The sequence below is a fragment of the Acipenser ruthenus genome, unplaced genomic scaffold (genome assembly GCF_902713425.1).
Source record: "Acipenser ruthenus unplaced genomic scaffold, fAciRut3.2 maternal haplotype, whole genome shotgun sequence".
NCBI lineage: Eukaryota > Metazoa > Chordata > Actinopteri > Acipenseriformes > Acipenseridae > Acipenser > Acipenser ruthenus.
In genome coordinates this window covers 445,995-464,819 of record NW_026708822.1, presented here as the reverse complement: position 1 = coordinate 464,819, position 18,825 = coordinate 445,995, and the positions used below count along the sequence as shown (strand labels likewise).

Sequence of the window (18,825 nt, the reverse complement as noted above, 5' to 3'; positions counted from 1 at the left end):
TCCATGTTTTTCATTTTTACTCTCTATAACTCTCTAAAATGTCATTACTATAATTTAAAATAATTGGATAAGCTGTTACAATGTAAGTGTGACATACTGTGCACATGTTTGCAAGTTAAGACAATTTTTCTCAACAATTTGTGCTGAAAAATGTATTAAGCACGTTTCAACACAGTTGGGTAAGTGTGGGTGGTGTGGGTGGTGTTGGTGGTGGGGGGGTGGGTATTAAAGGATCAATTACTAACACAGCCAGCGCTGTACCTTTGTGCCCTCATAGAGGAAAGCGTCCCACACTCTGAGCAGGATGTCGCTGACCAGACTTTCCACGAAGACCACCAGGAACCAGTTGAAGGTGATGAGGGAATGATCGATGCTGTGCTCCTTGAAGTGGGCCGTCAGGCGAGGCATCTTCTCAGCAAGAAAGTCACGGAACACCCTCTGATCAGCCTGCAAGGAACAAAGAGCTCTGCTTAGAGCAGCATGAGTTGCTCAGCTGTTAGAACAAATAGGGACTATGACTGCCTGAATTAACACATCCACAGTACTTACTGGTGAAGCAAAGGGGATAGCATTAAAACTCAGCTATAGGCTGACAAGCAATGTCACAAATATTTTAACATTTTCTTAGTAATAACGGAGAGACATGGACAAATTAGCCAATTTCCATAACAGGAACCTGAGAGGCAGTGAGGGTTTTGCTGTAGTAGTCTTGTGGCATTATGATTTCAACAACAGCCACCAGACACCAGAAGGCATCCTCTTCATCCTTCAGAACTAAAAGTGCAATAGCTGCCAACCTGCAAGAGGAAACACACATACCACATGACTCCACTGGAAGTGTGCTGCTAATATTCAGAAGAAAAGGGGGACACATAGGTGTGCCAAGCCACATTTTTACACATTTTAGGCCCTATTTTGAAATAAATTTTCAGAGGAATTTGATGTATGAAACTAGCAAGAAATTATGTAAATTATACACTTATTTGTATTTATTATTATTTTATTTCTTAGCAGACACCCTTATCCAGGGTGACTTACAGTCGTAGACAAAAATACATTTCAAGAATCAGTATAAGTATTAATACGATTACGATTCAATAACGGAACAGATAACAGTGTCAGTGATAGTTACATCAGGATATAATTAAATACAAAATACTACAGATTAAATGACACTCGACAGATTACAGTACTCTAAAGTACAGGGTTAAATGCAGTAAAATAGGGAGCAGATAAGAGCAAGTAAAGTGCATTTAAGGAAGAGTGATAAGTGTCCAGATGGAAAAGAGGAGTTTCTACAGGTGCTGTCTGAAGAGGTGAGTCTTGAGGAGGCGCCGGAATTATTTTTAATCTGCCTGAATATGGCCACTCGTGCTTTCCACCACAGTTGTCTTTACAGTTGTGTAGAATATTAAAGAACATATCTGGGCCAGTATATTTGTGATTCCAGAAAAAGATATATTGTACAGGGGAGGGATGAGTAGCTAAGAATACACAACACAGTTAACAACCACTAGGTGTCATAATTTCTCAAATTAATAAATAAACACTGTTTGCATGTGTATTCTTATTGCTATTTATAATACAACAACACATTGCTCTAGTATAGTGTCCTGGCATAGCTACCTCCAACGAAGTGCTCTAAAATGTTAAACACCGGTAATGCTGCCATTACCTGTGGCACTGCTTACCGGTAATAGGCATTATTCTCTGTTTTAGAAAAGGATAAGTTATGCTAGTCCATGTCCAAGAAGTACAAGAAAGTGTTTTGTCTTTTTTGGCAACACCTTTTACTACTTAAAATGAGCGAATGGCATTAAGAACTTTCAATACAAAAGGTACTGTACCGGTTGAGGCCCTGGCAGTAGCCGATGGTGGGGTTATGCCAGGAGAAGGCTAGCAGAATGCGCTGCAGCTTTTGGACTGCATCAGAGGTGGGCGAGGAGAAGTGCTTATTGCTGGTGAGGGTGCGGTGCAGGTCCAGCCTGATCTGCCGCGAGGCCGGGTGCTCCGACACCTCGCAGTGCTTCCTCAGCTCCTGGTAGTGATTGGGATTCCGCTTCCTATAGACCTGCGTCCGTGTCCTCACGATCCAGCGCCACACCTGCTCCCGGTACTCCACAGGGATCCCACACCGGATCAGGCCCTTCAGCTCCGGGGATGGAGCCAGCTGGTCCAAGGGACGGCTGGCCAGGTAGTTAGCCCACCTGGTCCGCAAAGGCTTGTCCACCATCTCATTGTTGCGCAGGTTGTTGGAACGGATCTCCAGGGCCTGGATTTTGGCCAGGAGCTTCACGTCCTCTACTTCATAATCAGGAATGGTCTTGAATCCATAGTCGTCGTACTCACTGGGACGGAACAGAAAGTTAAACAAGGATGTTGGTAACATGCAGTATTCACATATTCCCTAAATTATCATACAACATTGTATAGTAGGTGCATGGTCCAGGTTTTTGTGATTTAGTTATGTGTAATGAACCTCTATGTTAAGTTGTACTGTTATATTTCTAATCAGTCCCCTCTGCCAGCGTATTCCTCCCCATCGCTGCAGGAGAGCATTGAGTTAGTTAGTTGAGTTGGAACAGTTGGCGGAGAGAGACAAAGGGAGAGAAGGGAGTGGGCTGAAGTTTGACGGTTAGGAGGAGGTAAATGTGTTTGGAAGCCAGTACAAGAACCAGGAAAGGGTTATGTGTAAATGGTATATGTGCCTGAAACTAACCTGCCTAGGGTTATGTATAAGGCCCTGTGTAAATCGAGATTTCACGAACTGCACAGAAATTGCGAACTTTTTCAATATTCTTATAATTATTATTTGTATTTCATACGATGGAGGTAAGCTATTCTGTATGTCCTGCAATGTTACTGCAAATCATCTCTTGACAGGCATTTAGATTCAAGTATTCACTGAAAGAGAAAGGCGGAAATCCAAGAAACCAAAAACGTGAACTTCCATGTTCCAAAAGTCCACTGAAAACCGTGAAGCACGAAACACATTAAATTTTGACCTGACAGGGATGTTTGTTTGCGCAAATATCCCTCTTGAAAAACTGGACAACCAAAAGTTACATAATTTCTTCATACTGAGTGTAGCAAATGGTGGAGTGATTCCTTCATCAGCCCAGCTGAGACGTGAATACTTACCTAAAGTTGCCTATCACAAGCAGGAGATTATTAAATTAGTAAAACAGTATGGTTGCTTGTCAATGGTCACTGACGAGTCGACTGATGCCCAATAGCAATATGTGTTTCACATTGTATTTGTTTTGCAGGGCCTAAATGGTGAACATGCATCTGACATAGAACTGAAAGCTGTCCTTGCAGATACACTTTACCTACAGGCTGTTAATGACAACACCGTTTCACAAGCTATTGTAAAGTGCTTGAATAACTTTGATGTTGATTTTGAAGATGTCAGTGCATTTATCAATCTATTTGCTGTATAAAAAATAATAATAATCTGTACACATAATTTATAAAATAGTTCTGTGCACAATCTGCAAAATAAGACACTACCCGTGATACTGCCTTGAATTAAAAAATAAAAATAAAAAAAAAACACACTATTTTCACAGGGCCTTATGTATGAACAAAGGATCCTGGAGTTTTCTAAATAAACTGTAGACTTGCTGCAGCCTCTGACTGCTTTTTGGGCATATATACACCTTCACTGCCTAACATCAATCCTTATATATGGTCCTGGAATTGCAGTGTTTATTGACGCACATTGCTCTTTATGTGGTTGGTTAGGGAGCAGTTCAATGTCAATCCAATCTTTGACCTTTCTTTTTGCCTGCTAAGGTGTGCAGTGGTATTGTGATGTGGATTACTATACAGTTAACAGCAAGCTCATTTCAGCTGCTTGCATCAATCGCTCGAACAGCAGAACAAACATTTTCTGTTCAATTTACAATCAATACTATAAAAAGAGTTTTTGTTTTGTTTTGTTTTAAAGAAGTGACATAAACAAAATATGTATTTTTTTCAATTATTAAATTATCACATTAAAAGAGCAGGGCACATGACATAGAAAATCATAGACAGCAAAGCCCAGAAACTACTGTAAGTTCCAGCTCTTTTTTGGCTTTTCATTTGCGCACCTATTAGATCACAATTGCAACAAACCAACATTAACATTTTGATCCTTTGCTTGTTTTGGTATTTCAGTTCGGGATATGAGGGTATTATATGAAAATGGAACTGGTGTAGCTTGCAATCACATCATCAGTTTAGCAATAGAATTGCATTTTAAATATTTGAATATACTTAGTAACAAAAAAAACAAGAAAGTAACCGGGGGAAAAAAGTTTTCGCTGTGAAACCCCGGTATGGAAATGTCAGTACTGTCTTACCTGACAGGGTTGAGTTTAAAGACATCCTTCTTGTCTCCCTGCAGTGCGTCCTCAATGAGCCTTTTCACCATCTCCTGCTGACTGCTGTCCAGCCCTTTGCTCTCCTGCAGCCTGCATAGCACGACCAGGTACTTGCTCTCAATCTGGCAGTTTTTGGCCTCCAGGTAGGCACACTGCAACACAAAAGAGAGGTTTAGGGTTAGGATTAAAACAAAACACAGCAGCTGGTGAAAGCAGTAACCCTCCCACAACCTCCCACTCATTTCCAAGACAGGGCAGTCCAAAGGCAGAGGGTTTCTACACCCTGTTACTTTTTAACTGGGTTGAACTTGTTTATTAAAATGTAAAAATGAACCTAGTACATTTCCAAATAACTAATTTTACAGTTCTGATGGAGCCATTCCAATTATAATCTTGCTTCTGCTCCTTAAATTAATTTTATTTAAAAATCCTCTTCGCTGCAGTGTTCACTTGTTCCCTTGTGCTGCTTATATTAATTAAAAGACTGCTATTTCCTACAGTGCAATATGTGTGTCACCCGAGTGCTTATGGACACTGTGGCTGTGAAGGGTCATTTCTTTGAAAGTTAAACTGTTGTGTACAATACATGTTTTTTTTTTCGATTACGATTCGGAAATCAAAGCGTTTATGTTTTTGGCAATTTTAGCAGTTTTAGCATAACCTGCAACTGTAATTATATTTATTTATTTATTTTTACAATTTTTGCCATTTGGTTCTTCTTTAAACCAGAGTCACCCTGGTATCAAATGTGATACCTATTAATTCAAGTGCTCCCAGAAATCCTGAAACATCTCTACTGTAGTACAATAGTTTTTCATGTCACAAAAATGGTCTGATCCTAAATATATCTAAAATAATTTAAAACCATTGCCAATCAGACCAGATAGATAAAACATCTAATTTGCTGCAATCATACCAGCCAGTAGCTGTTTCATTGCACAGTGCACTCAGGGGATATCACTATATGGAGCCATGACGCAGGCACTAGGACAGATCAAGCTGATACAGAAACAGCTACAACTTGACCCACCCCAAAGAACACATTGGGGTCAACAAGATTAAACATTAATTTAATTTGCAAACCAGGCATTTGTGTTTTTGTGAACAGTGCCCTACATTCACAGCACTGTACTTGTATTTAGAATTCACTACATATCTTTCCAATTTGCTTTCTGCATCTAGAGAAGACCTAAATTTGGAGATGAAAGGGAAACATCCCAGTCAGTCTGATCTGTTCATTCTGGGAGACTGGAGCTGGCTCAGTTGCTAACTTCTCTGTGGTTTTAATTAGTAATGCATGAACACACCCGAGGTTGCTGACCAGGCTAACAGCCAGCCAGTCAGAACTACTATGACAGTCAACTAAGAAGAAGAAACAAGGAGTGAAACCAAGTAGGAGTACAAAGAAAATTATAAAAATAAGGGAAGTACAGTATAAAATGAAAAAAGAAAAACCACAAATTACTAAAGAGAAACATAACAGAGGAAGTATCTCTGCAAAAAAAGCAAATCATTGACCAAAAATACTGACTGCCTATGTCTTTATTTATGCAGATACTAGACTACAATAACAAGGTAAGAAGGTATGTGGAGGAGTGGTTAGGGCTCTGGACTCTTGACCCGAGGGTCGTGGGTTCAATCCCAGCTGGGGAACACTGCTGCTGTACCCTTGAGCAAGGTACTTTACCTCGATTGCTCCAGTAAAAACCCAACTGTATAAATGGGTAATTGTATGTAAAAATAATGTGATATCTTGTAACAATTGTAAGTCGCCCTAGATAAGGGTGTCTGCTAAGAAATAATTAATAATAAAAGTATATTAATAAACATGGTAAACCCAGGTAAATTATTATAAATGCATTGTATAACCATGGGAAAAGCATGGGTAAAACTGCAGAAATACTGTGGTTAAACAGGAGGCCAAATGAATGCTTTAAACTTTTAAAAAGTTACCAGGATGTGAAAATGATACAAAGTGAATCTAAAGTTGTTTTTTTTATTTTGTTTTGTTTTTTGCGTTCGACTGTGTAAGAATAGTGCCCAGTAGGTCACCAGCTTGCGTCACTACATTAGAACCACTTGCAATCCATGTGTCACTAAGCAGTTTGCTTTATCATAATGTACCAGCATGCTAGTTGTTCTTTAATTTACTTTGGCTTCTTAGTGCAGACAGAGATGTCTCTAGGCGAAATCACAGATTTCATTGTGGTTTTGTGGTTAAAGCTATAGGAAAAAAGAAATAAACGAAACTCATTACTATTACTATTAATCTGGGGCCTACGCTATAAAAGCTGAAAATAAGATGTTTAGTATTAAATAAAGTCACTTATATATTAGCCTTACACAGTGACGATACTGCATTAAAGACTTGTAGGTAAGGATAATATATTTTTTGAACATATATGTTTTTTCACAATGGTTAAATGGGTACAGATCTGTCACACAGCAAGCTGTAAAGCACATACCTTCATCAGGAGGCCCTTCTCCTCTTCTGAACTGTTCCTCCACAGCTTAGTAAGCTGGTAGATTTCAGAGTTGAGGAACTTGTTTTGCATCTTGTGCGCCTCTATATCGTCCTAGTAAACAGAGTAAACGAATGAAATCAGAACACAATCTGTGGTTGTACTTAAAACATTTCTACTGTGAGCTCTATTTATTAAGAGCACAGGTTTGACCTAGTCCTGACTGATCACTGCTTTTCTTTGCTTTCATAATTGTACTCATTTGTACCCTATAAAACACTGTTTGAAAATCGCTGGGATACATAAAAAAAAAGTGTGGCTAACTAATGTCAATTAATACACTGTACAAAAACAATATACTTGTTTTGTTCTAATAACAAAGAAATAGAAGAAAAAAATAGTTGGCCAACTGATCACGTGTCTGGAATTATTATTTGACTTTATATTAGTGGATTTAAGTTTTGCTAATAAGCAGATAACTGGTCTCCTAACTTTTATCAGAGAGCAGTGTACCCCCTCATGCCTAGTAGCCTGGGGTTACACAGGGATCTTTTTTTTTTATACAGTATGTTTATGTTATTATAATAATTTAACACTGTGCAAGCCTGACCTATAGAGTACAAAATCACAGTAATGTGATACAAAGTACAGTCGAACCTGTCGTATCTGATCCTGTAAGATATGACACCATCATTACCCAATGGACCTGTGCCATGTGTGACTTACATATGCTGCTACCAACTGAATGGTGCTGATGGAAACTGACCAATGCACATTTTATTATGGGTCTAAAACAGTAAATTCAGCTCTTAGCAGGTCAGAATTTGTACACGCTGTCACTTCACATAACTGCCCAGTTTAACCATAGTAAATAAAAGAAAAGTAAAGGATTCATAAAATTAATGTACTGTTAAAAAGTGTGCATCCTTGTTGTTGTTTATGTCTCAGGTTAACACACACACAATGTAAAAAAAAAACCTGTCAGATTACTTTGGCATACACTGAGAAAGCACGTTAAGAACTGTTTGGAATGCTGTTTTGTAAACTGAGAAATACTGTACTTCAGTGCTTGTGCAGTCATTTTCACAGATTTTTTTGTATAGAATACATGCTGTGTCATACTTTGGTGTTTTAGGCACACTGATGTACCTGACGTTGTTCATTTATAATGCCCCGACGTTAATAAAGAAACTACAATATACTAAAACGACTTCCTCTGAGATACAATATTAGTATATATTCACTGGACCCCTGGACCGGTTCTACTATAAATGAATCATTCTTAGACTGGAGTGGCAAACAGTAATTGTGTGTCTGCTCCAATGCTAATAAAAGCTAGTTAAGATGTCATGTTTGTAATGCTTATTGGATGCAGAGAAGGTGCAGAATACCGTATGTGACACCCCAGCAGTGAAAATATGGATCAGTTACTTTACTGCTTTTTCACATCATGCAGGATTACATGGTGGTCAAACAAAACCAAAAAAAGAGTGTGGTTTTATCCGTGTTTCTTGAAACAAGAGTTGACGTACTTCCCATGGCTGTAATGTAAAAGTAACTTTTAAAATAACCTTGAGGTGCTCAATCTTCTCCTGCAGCCTGCAGAAGGTCTCTGTGCCCATGGAGTTGGCTACGGTACGCTGGGGGTCAGCCATGCAGACGGCCACCTGCTCGGAGAGCTTGGGGATGACTTCCTGCTTGGCGTTGTTCTTCTCCATCATGAGCTGCACGTGCTGCTGCAGCTCATTCACTTGGCAGTCCTGCATGGCCAGCCGCTGCTCCAGCTCCTCCTTGTCTTTGAGCAGGGCCTCCAGGCAGCCGTCCAGGTCCGCGATACACCTCTCTTTGTGCCGCACCAGTTCCAGCCGCTCCTGCTCCCCTGCTGCTGCCAGGAACTGTTTGCTGGTCCTCTTCTCCTGCTTTGCTGCCTCCAGGGCCTTGTGAAGGAGTTGCACCAGCTCCTGATTTCAAAACAAAAACACTATGGTCATTTACTCTTAAAGGTGAAGCTTCATGAGCTGTGTTGGAGGTCACGTAAATAAATTATACTGTAGGTGGTCCCTGAACAATGCACCTGTACTTTCTTTGTAATCTGAACCAGGTGGGATCAGACCTGTTCAGATTAGTGATTTGTTTAGAGTACTGATAATAAACTGTACCATACTAAAAATGCCTGGTATAGTATTTGTTTTAGGTTTTTGATTCTTGCATTTCCTGAAAAATCTGTAATATCCCTTTGAATAAAAAAATACTGTTTTACTTATCATGTAAGAACAGCTGTTAACACCATGCATTTAATTACAGTTATGGCTACAGGTAAATTCAAATAGTCTACTGTACAATGCAATAGTCTACTGTACAATGCAATTTTCCCTAAAAAACAGCCTGTTGCAGTATTTATTAGTAGTGCATATGAGAAAAGGCTCTGAAGCTCTGCCCTATATTATACGTCAGTGGCCTTAAAACCAATTATCAGACATTATTATTATTACTATTTTGTTTATTTTGCAGACACCTTTATCCAAGGCGACTTACAGAGACTAGGGTGTGTGAACTATACATCAGCTGCAGAGTCACTTACAACAACGTCCCACCTGAAAGACGGACCACAAGGAGTTTAAGTGACTTGCTCAGGGTCACACAGTGACTCAGTGGCTGAACTGGAATCTGAGACGGGGACCTCCTGATTACAAGCCCTTTTCTTTAACCACTGGACCACACAGCCTACTATTTCAATAACAATGTCCTTTTTTTAACCAATTATAAAAGATGAATTCAGTGAAGTGTTTTTAGAAAAGACCAGCAAAATGACTGAAAATTCTGCACACTGCCTGCTGGTGGTCATTTTTCAAACCATTCAGGAGATCAGCTTAACTTGTGTGTTTTTAACAGGCTCAAAAAAGACCTTGTTTTTGCAGCTCTGTTCTTTGTACTCTGAAAGAAGAAAACAATGATAATGCAATAAAAGTACCAAACACTGGAAATACTGTCCCAGTATTACAATAATAATGAGCAATGGTGTCTTGTAAAGTGGTTTCATAAGGTCCAGGATAACCGTGTCTTTAATCAAGACACAAAAACTAATGATAAAATAAGTCAAAATGCACATGCACAATAAATTCTGTGCACAAATAAAGATTGTGTCTGTTGGTCTAATTTTAGATCAAATATACAATTAGCTACAAACTCTTGCATGTTGCAGATCAGGTGCATTTGAGCACCGCGTTAAAAGTTGTATGGGTTACTAACAGGAAACAAGAAGGCGGCGATGCAAGATTAAAGTTTATGTTTGGGAAGCAATAAAATATGCTTATTGAAGCTCATAAAAATGTAAAAGAAAGTTTTGTGACCATACAGGCAAAAATGTAAGCTGTCTTTTTATCATCATAAGATACAGAGGAGTCATGAGCGAAAACCCAGAATTGCATTCAGGAGCTCTATTGTGACTGTTTAGATCTAGCCCTGCAGAAACAGTCCCTGCACAGGGCACAAAATTACCCTTGACTTCCTGACTCACCCTGCACACCATGCACTCATGCCTTTACCAGCTGAGCCCTTCGGGGGCCCCAGAGATTTTGTATTTTAATACACTTGTACTCTATGTGTTGATGACAAAATAATAAAAAAAAAATCTACATTGTAACCTTTATGGATTCATAGGAACAGTAGTACAGCACAAGAGTTTCAGTTACAGACAATGAAGCAACAACAGACTCTCTTCACTGTTTCAGAAGTGCCCTTCAACCCTATTTTACATACACAGCTACTATAGAACATCATACCACCATGTTTATAACAATTTGGATTATCAGCAATACAGTTATCACACTTTTAAAAAGCTCTCCTGTTAGGTAATGCATGAGTTATTCTGCTAAATGCGTTTGCCTTCACACCCAGTGACACCTTAGCCAAAGAGGAAAGAAAATGCACAGTAAAGCAACCAATTTGTGGTCAGCATGCAGGTTTCTGACTTGCATAGAAAAAGAGTTAAGACATCACACAGTCAATACAGTAGATCAGTACTTTAATCAGTTTAGGCAAAATTATTGCTGGTCTTGGATTTGAGTTTGTATTACTTCATGTAACTGCTTGACTTAATCCACTGTTTCTGTCTTATGATCGTTCATACCATGCTTATTATAGATACAACATCATATTTAAATACTATCATACAACTTTATAAAGGTTTACCACTGTGTTTTTGCACAGTATTTTTTACAGTTTTCCCATGCTTTCCCTGTGATTAGACTGTTATTTTCCCACAGTGTACCCTGGCTTTCCATGTTTATTAATATGCTTTACCATACCTAGCTGGTCTTTACAATGCTGACCTATGCTGTACCACTATGCTTTATGATTTTACTATGGGAAACATTTATAAGGTTCAATCATTCATTGTACAAGTGCCTCACAAGACATATTATTTAATAACTCAGTTATCAGTTGTTATGTGCTTAAATATACTTCAGTCACCCAAACCAAACATATACCTTTTGTGACTTGAGCCCCTCAGTGAGCGTGAACACCTCGTGCTGGAGTCTGGATAGTTTGTCCACGGGGCTCCCCTCCTTTCCTGACACCTTCTCCCCAGAAGGCTGAAGAGAACTGGTCATTTTCTTCTCCCTCTTGTTCATGCTGCTTGATGGAGAACTCTTTCCTCCAGTCTTTGCTTCCTGCGCAGACTCGTTTGTAACTGAAGAAACTGAAGGAGCTGAAAGGACTGTAGGTGCTGGGGGTGTCAGAGGTACAGGCGGTGCTGGAGGTGCTAGGAAAGAGAGCAAGCAAAGAAAGCATTTGAAATGCATGAATATTTATTTAATATATATATATATATATATATATTTTTTTTTTTTTCTTAAACTTGCTGGTTCTTTATTTTATTCTGGAGCCACCTACCTGACAATATACCCTTCATAATCATTAAACAAAAAAAAGAAAATAATGATTATTTCTGGAATTCAAATTTGTTATACACACAAAAATCATCATAGAACCCATAGTACCGATGTTAATTCTAGGGTGCCTAGCCAAAACTACAATTTGCTGCAAAAGAAAATAGTTGTTAAAAAGAGCTGTTGTTTTCAATGAAAGGTGAAATTGTGAGCTATCTAGTGAGTTTTCTAGAAATTTCTTTAAAAAAGGCTTTATTGACACTCATTCTTTATCTTATTAACAAGCTTTACTCCTGCATGGTTCACCTTTTAGGAACAGGAAACCTCTGCACATTTATAACAGCAGAAAGAGTTCTTACCCTGCATGAGAAGAATGTAATAGTTTCAGAGCCACTGTGGTGGTCCCCGCATTGAACTGATCCAGACATGAACTAAGCAGAGACACAGACTTTGCAGGGCAGTTTCCTGTCAACTGAAGGACACACCTGTTGTTTCCCCCAGTATCTGTGTCACAGGATCCTCACAGGGACAGTCTTCCGATTGCTGAATCTTGTCAAAGTTGAACACACTCCGCCTCAGCTCCTGAGCTGGCTTGTTTCCACAGATATTGAGGACTGTGTTCCTGTAAGGGCAAGGCAGAGGAAACACAAACTGACTTCTGAAGGCAAAGTACAGAGAAAACAAAACTAAATGCATAGAAACAAACACACACACAAACTAAAGTAGTACACAACAAATAACAAAATCCAAAGCTCAACTGGTTGCTTCTCTTGCTTACAGGCAGCTGCCTGGATAGGGCTGACTAGTTTACATAACAGGTTAAAGGGCAGAACATGAAAAAATATGTGGTGGTTACAAGAGTATAGCAACACTTTGTAAGCGTTTAGAATAAATCATTTAAATTGGGTTATTCCGGTTCAGCTGTTTTGTTTTGCATGCACACAACACCTACCCTGGAACCCTTTTCTCCATCAGATCACAAACTGAAGAACCCCACCCCACACACAATTTGGTCGACTTGAGCTAGAATTAAAACTGGGCTGTCAGTGAGCTTACCTTCCCAAGGTGCAGAAGGCAGCTGGCAGAGCTGTGTGGAGGTAGTGGAGGGCTCTGCAGGTATTTTCACCAGGCTGGTATTGTGCTGCCACCGTTTTATTTGCAGCTGCTGCAACCAATACAGCATGGCTTGGCTGTTTAATGCCTGTAAAACAAAAACAAAACAAACTAGATGGTAACTTTACAAGTTGTGGGGCTTGCTTTATTGGGAAAGTGGTCAAAGTAGCTGATTTGTGTCAAAAGTCACATTGTTTATTAATTGTCTAATGCTTAGAATGTGCTAGAATTTGATATTTCTCAAAGTTCTATGACAGTTAATTCAACAGTGGGAAGTAGCCTACTGAAAGAAGTTGACGCGGTTACTAAAACAGCTGTACCTCTTGATTGGTAAAAGTTATTTATGTTTTGATTTCAAATTTGAATAGCAGAGAAGTAGAGGAACATTCCATATGCTCTAACTTTTTGTCTTACTTGTTGGGAAAGTGGTCAAAGTAGCTGATTTGTGTCAAAAGTTACATCGTTTACAGTATGTTGGAAGTCTGGGAGTTTTTAAACAATGGGGAGCTTTAGAATGTTGAAAAAAGTCCCATTAAAGTGAATGAAGATGGACAAAAAAAAGGATAAAAAGCTTAATAGTTTAAAAAGTAGAAAAGATATCAAAAAGTTGTATACAAGCACACTATTCCAGACCGGTCTACACGTTTTAAAGTTTGAACGACGTTTCTAGCTTAAACGGTGTAAGAGGAGTAGCGTGCCAAAGAATAAGAATAAGAAGAAGTACGTTGAAGATTTAAAGTGGGGACTCTTGCTTCGCAAGCCCCACTAATAAAAATGGTTGGTAATTGTGACAGAGAATGAATGAATCCTCGTCAACAATCTCCCTCTCAATCTCTGAGGGCGCTGTATAACCAGAACAGAGTGCCCCAGAATGGATGTTTTTGCAGTTCATTCCAGGGTCAGTCGGAAGCCGGACATTCGGGAAGGGGGTGGGGCCACGATACCTGAAGTCAGCGCCTTAATGCGGTAGGTGATGTGTCAGTCACGGATTGGAGGAGACGTGATTGGCCGCGCCACCGAAAGAGGGCATGACGGAGGGTTTTAAGGGGAAGTGGCCCCAGTGATCTGTTCCTTAGTTTTGATGGTTAAACTATAAGGACCGTATGCACAGGAGAATTAAAAGTACTGTGAGTGTTTTGTGTTTTGTTTGTTTGTCAGCTAACTGTCATTGTTTGTTTGGCTAGACAGCTAACACGAACCGGGAGCTGTCGCTGCACGCCAGCACCAAACCCCGGACTACACTGACCTACTGTTACCTCTGTGTTTGTCTTTCACCATTCACTTGCACTAGAGCACCCACTGTCAGGAGACATGTCTGTGTCTGTGTATTGTGTGTTTAAAAAGTGTTTTTATTATTTCGGGACTGTAACCCTCCTTTTGCATGGCACAATACACATTGATGTGTAGAGCCCATGCTTATTATTTAAAGTGTTGTTGGCACGCAACCCAGCTGAAAATAAAGAGCTGTTAATTGTGAACTGTCTTGTGTGTGTTTGTTCTGGAGCACGGCCTCATCACTACACCTGCACACTGCAAACCATTCCTTCACAGTAATCCATTTTTATCATTGCAAAAATTTTAGATGTAGGGAAACCTGCTTGGGGGATGCTATTGTGTATTATCAAAGCAGCATCTGAAAAGGATCCCCTTTGTTATACTGACAACCTTTTTACAGCAAACACTTACAGAGCTGCTATTTTATAGATTTATAAGAAAAAAAAAGATTAAAATGATAGCCTTGCTCTGTTCGCTTAACTCAAACTATAAAGGAAGGCTGTGGATTTTAAAGTGGTCACAATGCAGTCAAATACCAAATTCAATATACTTTGAAGTTTAATCTTTTACCTTCAACTTACTAAACCCTCAATACACCATACACTAAGTTTTTGTCTTTTCTTTGGATACATTCCTCCCCCACATTATCATACAACAATCAGAGCCTTTTCTTGCACAACTGGCTGGATGATGCTCATTTAAGATTACAAGTGAAAAGTTAGTAAGAACACCTTCTTTCATAGCCAATGAACAATTTATAACTTGTTAGCTGGACAGTTTATTCTGAGTTCAGGCCATGGGAAGAATGGTGTGGAGTACTGCAACGTAACTTATAAGTGACTATATACTGGGATATTAGAACGGAACATATATTATATATAAAATTGCTACTGCTTCAAATTAATTCAACAATCTCTTTCATAATTGATCAAGCTTAACCGTAGATCATTATTACGCACAGTGTTAAGCATGTTAGCTGCAAGCTGTTAGATTGTTAATATACATTTTAAAGACTGAGAACAACAAAGCTAGAACAGTAATGCTTATTTTTGTGTTCACAACCAAGAGCATTTGACAAGAGCATTTGACAAGAGCTTTTGACAAGAGCATTTGATGAAATGTATGCCAGTAGATACAGGGAATACATTTCTATACCAGTTTAGGATGAATGTATTTATTTTAGGTAAAGCATAACATGAGACCATACAATGGCTAATTTAATGGAATTGTATGTGTGTATAAATTACATTTATATACAGACGTGCTCAAATTGGTTGGTACCCCTCCACAAAAAACGAAGAATGCACAATTTTCTCTGAAATAACTTGAAACTGACAAAAGTAATTGGCATCCACTATTGTTTATTCCATATTTAATAGAAATCAGACTTTGCTTTTGATTTTTTATTCAACATAATATTGTAAATAATAAAACAAATGAAAATGGCATGGACAAAAATGATGGGACCGCTAACCTAATATTTTGTTGCACAACCTTTAGAGGCAATGACTGCAATCAAATGTTTTCTGTAGCTCTCAATGAGACTTCTGCACCTGTTAACAGGTAGTTTGGCCCACTCTTCCTGAGCAAACTGCTCCAGCTGTCTCAGGTTTGATGGGTGCCTTCTCCAGACTGCAAGTTTCAACTCTTTCCATTGATGTTCGATAGGATTCAGATCAGGACTCATAGAAGGCCACTTCAGAATAGTCCAATGTTTTGTTCTTATCCATTCTTGGGTGCTTTTAGCTGTGTGTTTTGGGTCATTATCCTGTTGGAGGACCCATGATCTGCGACTGAGACAGAGCTTTCTGACACTGGGCAGTACATTTCGCTCCAGAATGACTTGATAGTCTTGAGATTTCATTGTGCCCTGCACAGATTCATGGCACCCTGTGCCAGGCGCAGCAAAGCAGCCCCAAAACATAACCGAGCCTCCTCCATGTTTCACTGTAGGTACAGTGTTCTTTTCTTTGAAAGCTTCATTTTTTCATCTGTGAACATAGAGCTGATGTGACTTGCCAAAAAGCTCCAGTTTTAACTCATCTGTCCAAAGGACATTCTCCCAGAAGGATTGTGGCTTGTCAATATGCATTTTAGCAAATTCCAGTCTGGCTTTTTTATGTTTTTCTTTCAAAAGTGGAGTCCTCCTGGGTGTTCTTCCATGGAGCCCACTATCGCTCAAAAAGCGACGGATGGTGCGATCACAAACTGACGTACCTTCACCTTGGAGTTCAGCTTGTATCTCTTTGGCAGTTATCCTTGGTTCTTTTTCTACCATTCGCACTATCCTTCTGTTCAATCTGGGGTCGATTTTCCTCTTGCGGCCGCGCCCAGGGAGGTTGGCTACAGTTCCATGGACCTTAAACTTCTTAATAATATTTGCAACTGTTGTCACAGGAACATCAAGCTGCTTGGAGATGATCTTGTAGCCTTTACCTTTACCATGCTTGTCTATTATTTTTTTTCTGAATCTCCTCAGGCAACTCTCTCCTTTGCTTTCTCTGGTCCATGTTCAGTGTGGTGCACACAATGATACCAAACAGCACAGTGACTACTTTTCTCCATTTAAATAGGCTGAATGACTGATTACAAGATTGGAGACATGTGTGATACTAATTAAATAAACTAATTAGTTTGAAATATCACTATAATCCAATTATTTATTATCTTTTCTAAGGGGTACCAACAAATGTGTCCAGGCCATTTTAGAATATCTTTGTAGAATAGGCAATAATTCATCTCTTTTCACAACTTCTTTGCTTCTATGACATACCAAAGTCATGCAAGTATACATGATAAAATAGCTTTTAATTTCATCACTTTTCAGGAGGAATGAAGCATTATTTCAAAGAGCTGTAAGGGTACCAACAGATTTGAGCACGTCTGTATATATACCTTTAACATGTCTGAAGGGGACACTGTATTACTTAAAACGTGAATTAACGTCTTCAAACATGTTAAGAGTGAGCAGTTACCTTGGGATTACACACCAGGTTCAGACGCATTGATTGGTCTAATGTATCCGCAGGCGACCTAAGACTCACCGTTTCAACGGTGTCAGTAGTGCTCAACAGAAAAGAATGCATACAGAAAAATATTGTATACTGGCCATGGGCTTTGGTTTTGCCCAGAGCCGTAACTAAGCATTTAGCTACCGGGGCATGCAAATATAAATATATATATATATATATATATATATATATTCTATCTGGATACGTCCAGTGACTGCTGTGAATAGTGCAGCTGGCAACAAGGGAAAGACCTTGTGACAGCCTGGAGAGACAGCTGACAGGAGGAAAGAGACCCCATTGGGGCTGGTAAGGGTTAGCTACCCTTGTCGGCAGTATCCAGCTCTGTGTTTACAGGATGCTGGAGACACCCGCCCAAGGCTTCTAAGAAATTAAAGAGAAAAATACCCCTAGAGTCTGCGAGAGCGGGGGCGGAAGATGACTCAACGTTGGACAACACGGTTAACGACTTAGGAACGGAAACGGATATGAGTATGGAGAGTACTTCACAAAAGACTAGTTCAAGATCTGCAGTTAACAAAGACATGGAACTCCAGGTTTGTGTCTGCGGCTGGAGCAAGGCGACAACGGTCAGGGGTTTGAAGATTCATCAAGGGAGAATGAAATGCTTGAGGGAGAAGGGACAAGGGCCTCGCATTGATCAGTACTTCTTACGAAGTCAGTCAAGTCAGTCGAATGAAATCCAGCGACAGGAAGCAAACCACAGTTCGCAGGATATCAGCACCCCTGTCATAGATGTGAGGAGGACTTGCATGGACACAGTTAGTGATGAACCTAATGATCCTTGTGAACCCGGTCAGACAAACCAGCATAAGAGAGAAAAGAACCTCAACGGGCACAAGCCTGGAGTTAAATGGCCAAGAGCTTGTGAGAAAACTGCATGGGACACAGTAAACACAGATCTCTGCGTTGCATTGGAAAGTTTAAGTGGAACAGTTGAAAAGAAGCTGGATAAATTTGGGGACATCATCTACGCATATGGAAGTGAGAGGTTTGGAGTTGAAAAAAGGAAGGAAAAAGTACAAACTATTCCTGGAAAGTCTAGACGGCAGCAGGAGATTGAACGCTTAGTTAGAGAAAGGAGACAGCTGAGGAACCAATGGAGAAGAGCAGAACAAAGTCAGAAGGAGGGACTCAATCTCTTACAAAGGGTCATAAAAGATAAGCTTGCAACATTGCGCAGAGCTGAGCGCCTACGGAAACGCTACAAAAAGAAGGAGCGTGCGAGAGCTAACTTTTATAAAGACCCATTCAAATTTGTAAAGAAGTTATTCACCAGTGAGAAGAATGGCACACTAAAAGCATCTAAGGTTGAGCTGGAGAGATATTTGGAGGAAACACATACAGATTCAAAAAGGCAGGAGCCTATGTCAATTCCGTCAGACATCCCACCTATCAATCCACCAGAATACCAAATGGAGGACTGTGCACCTAAGTGGAAAGAAATAGAGCAAGCTGTGAAAAAAGCAAGGGCTTCATCATCTCCAGGGCCTAATGGAGTTCCGTACAGAGTGTACAAGAGTGCTTCAGGAGTTCTACTACGAATTCTGTGGAAATTGATGAAAGTGGCATGGGAAAAACAGGTTGTACCAAGAGCATGGCGCCGAGCAGGTGGAGTCTTTATACCTAAAGAAAAAGATTCTACAAGCATCAGTCAGTTTCGTCCCATTTCCCTATTAAACGT

At 39.7% G+C, this 18,825-nt stretch overlaps 1 pseudogene; it reads right to left on the bottom strand.

Annotated features, from left to right (window-relative positions):
• LOC117408671 (TBC1 domain family member 2A-like) overlaps positions 1-18,825 on the bottom strand; it is a 61,845-nt pseudogene that overhangs the window by 2,898 nt on the left and 40,122 nt on the right.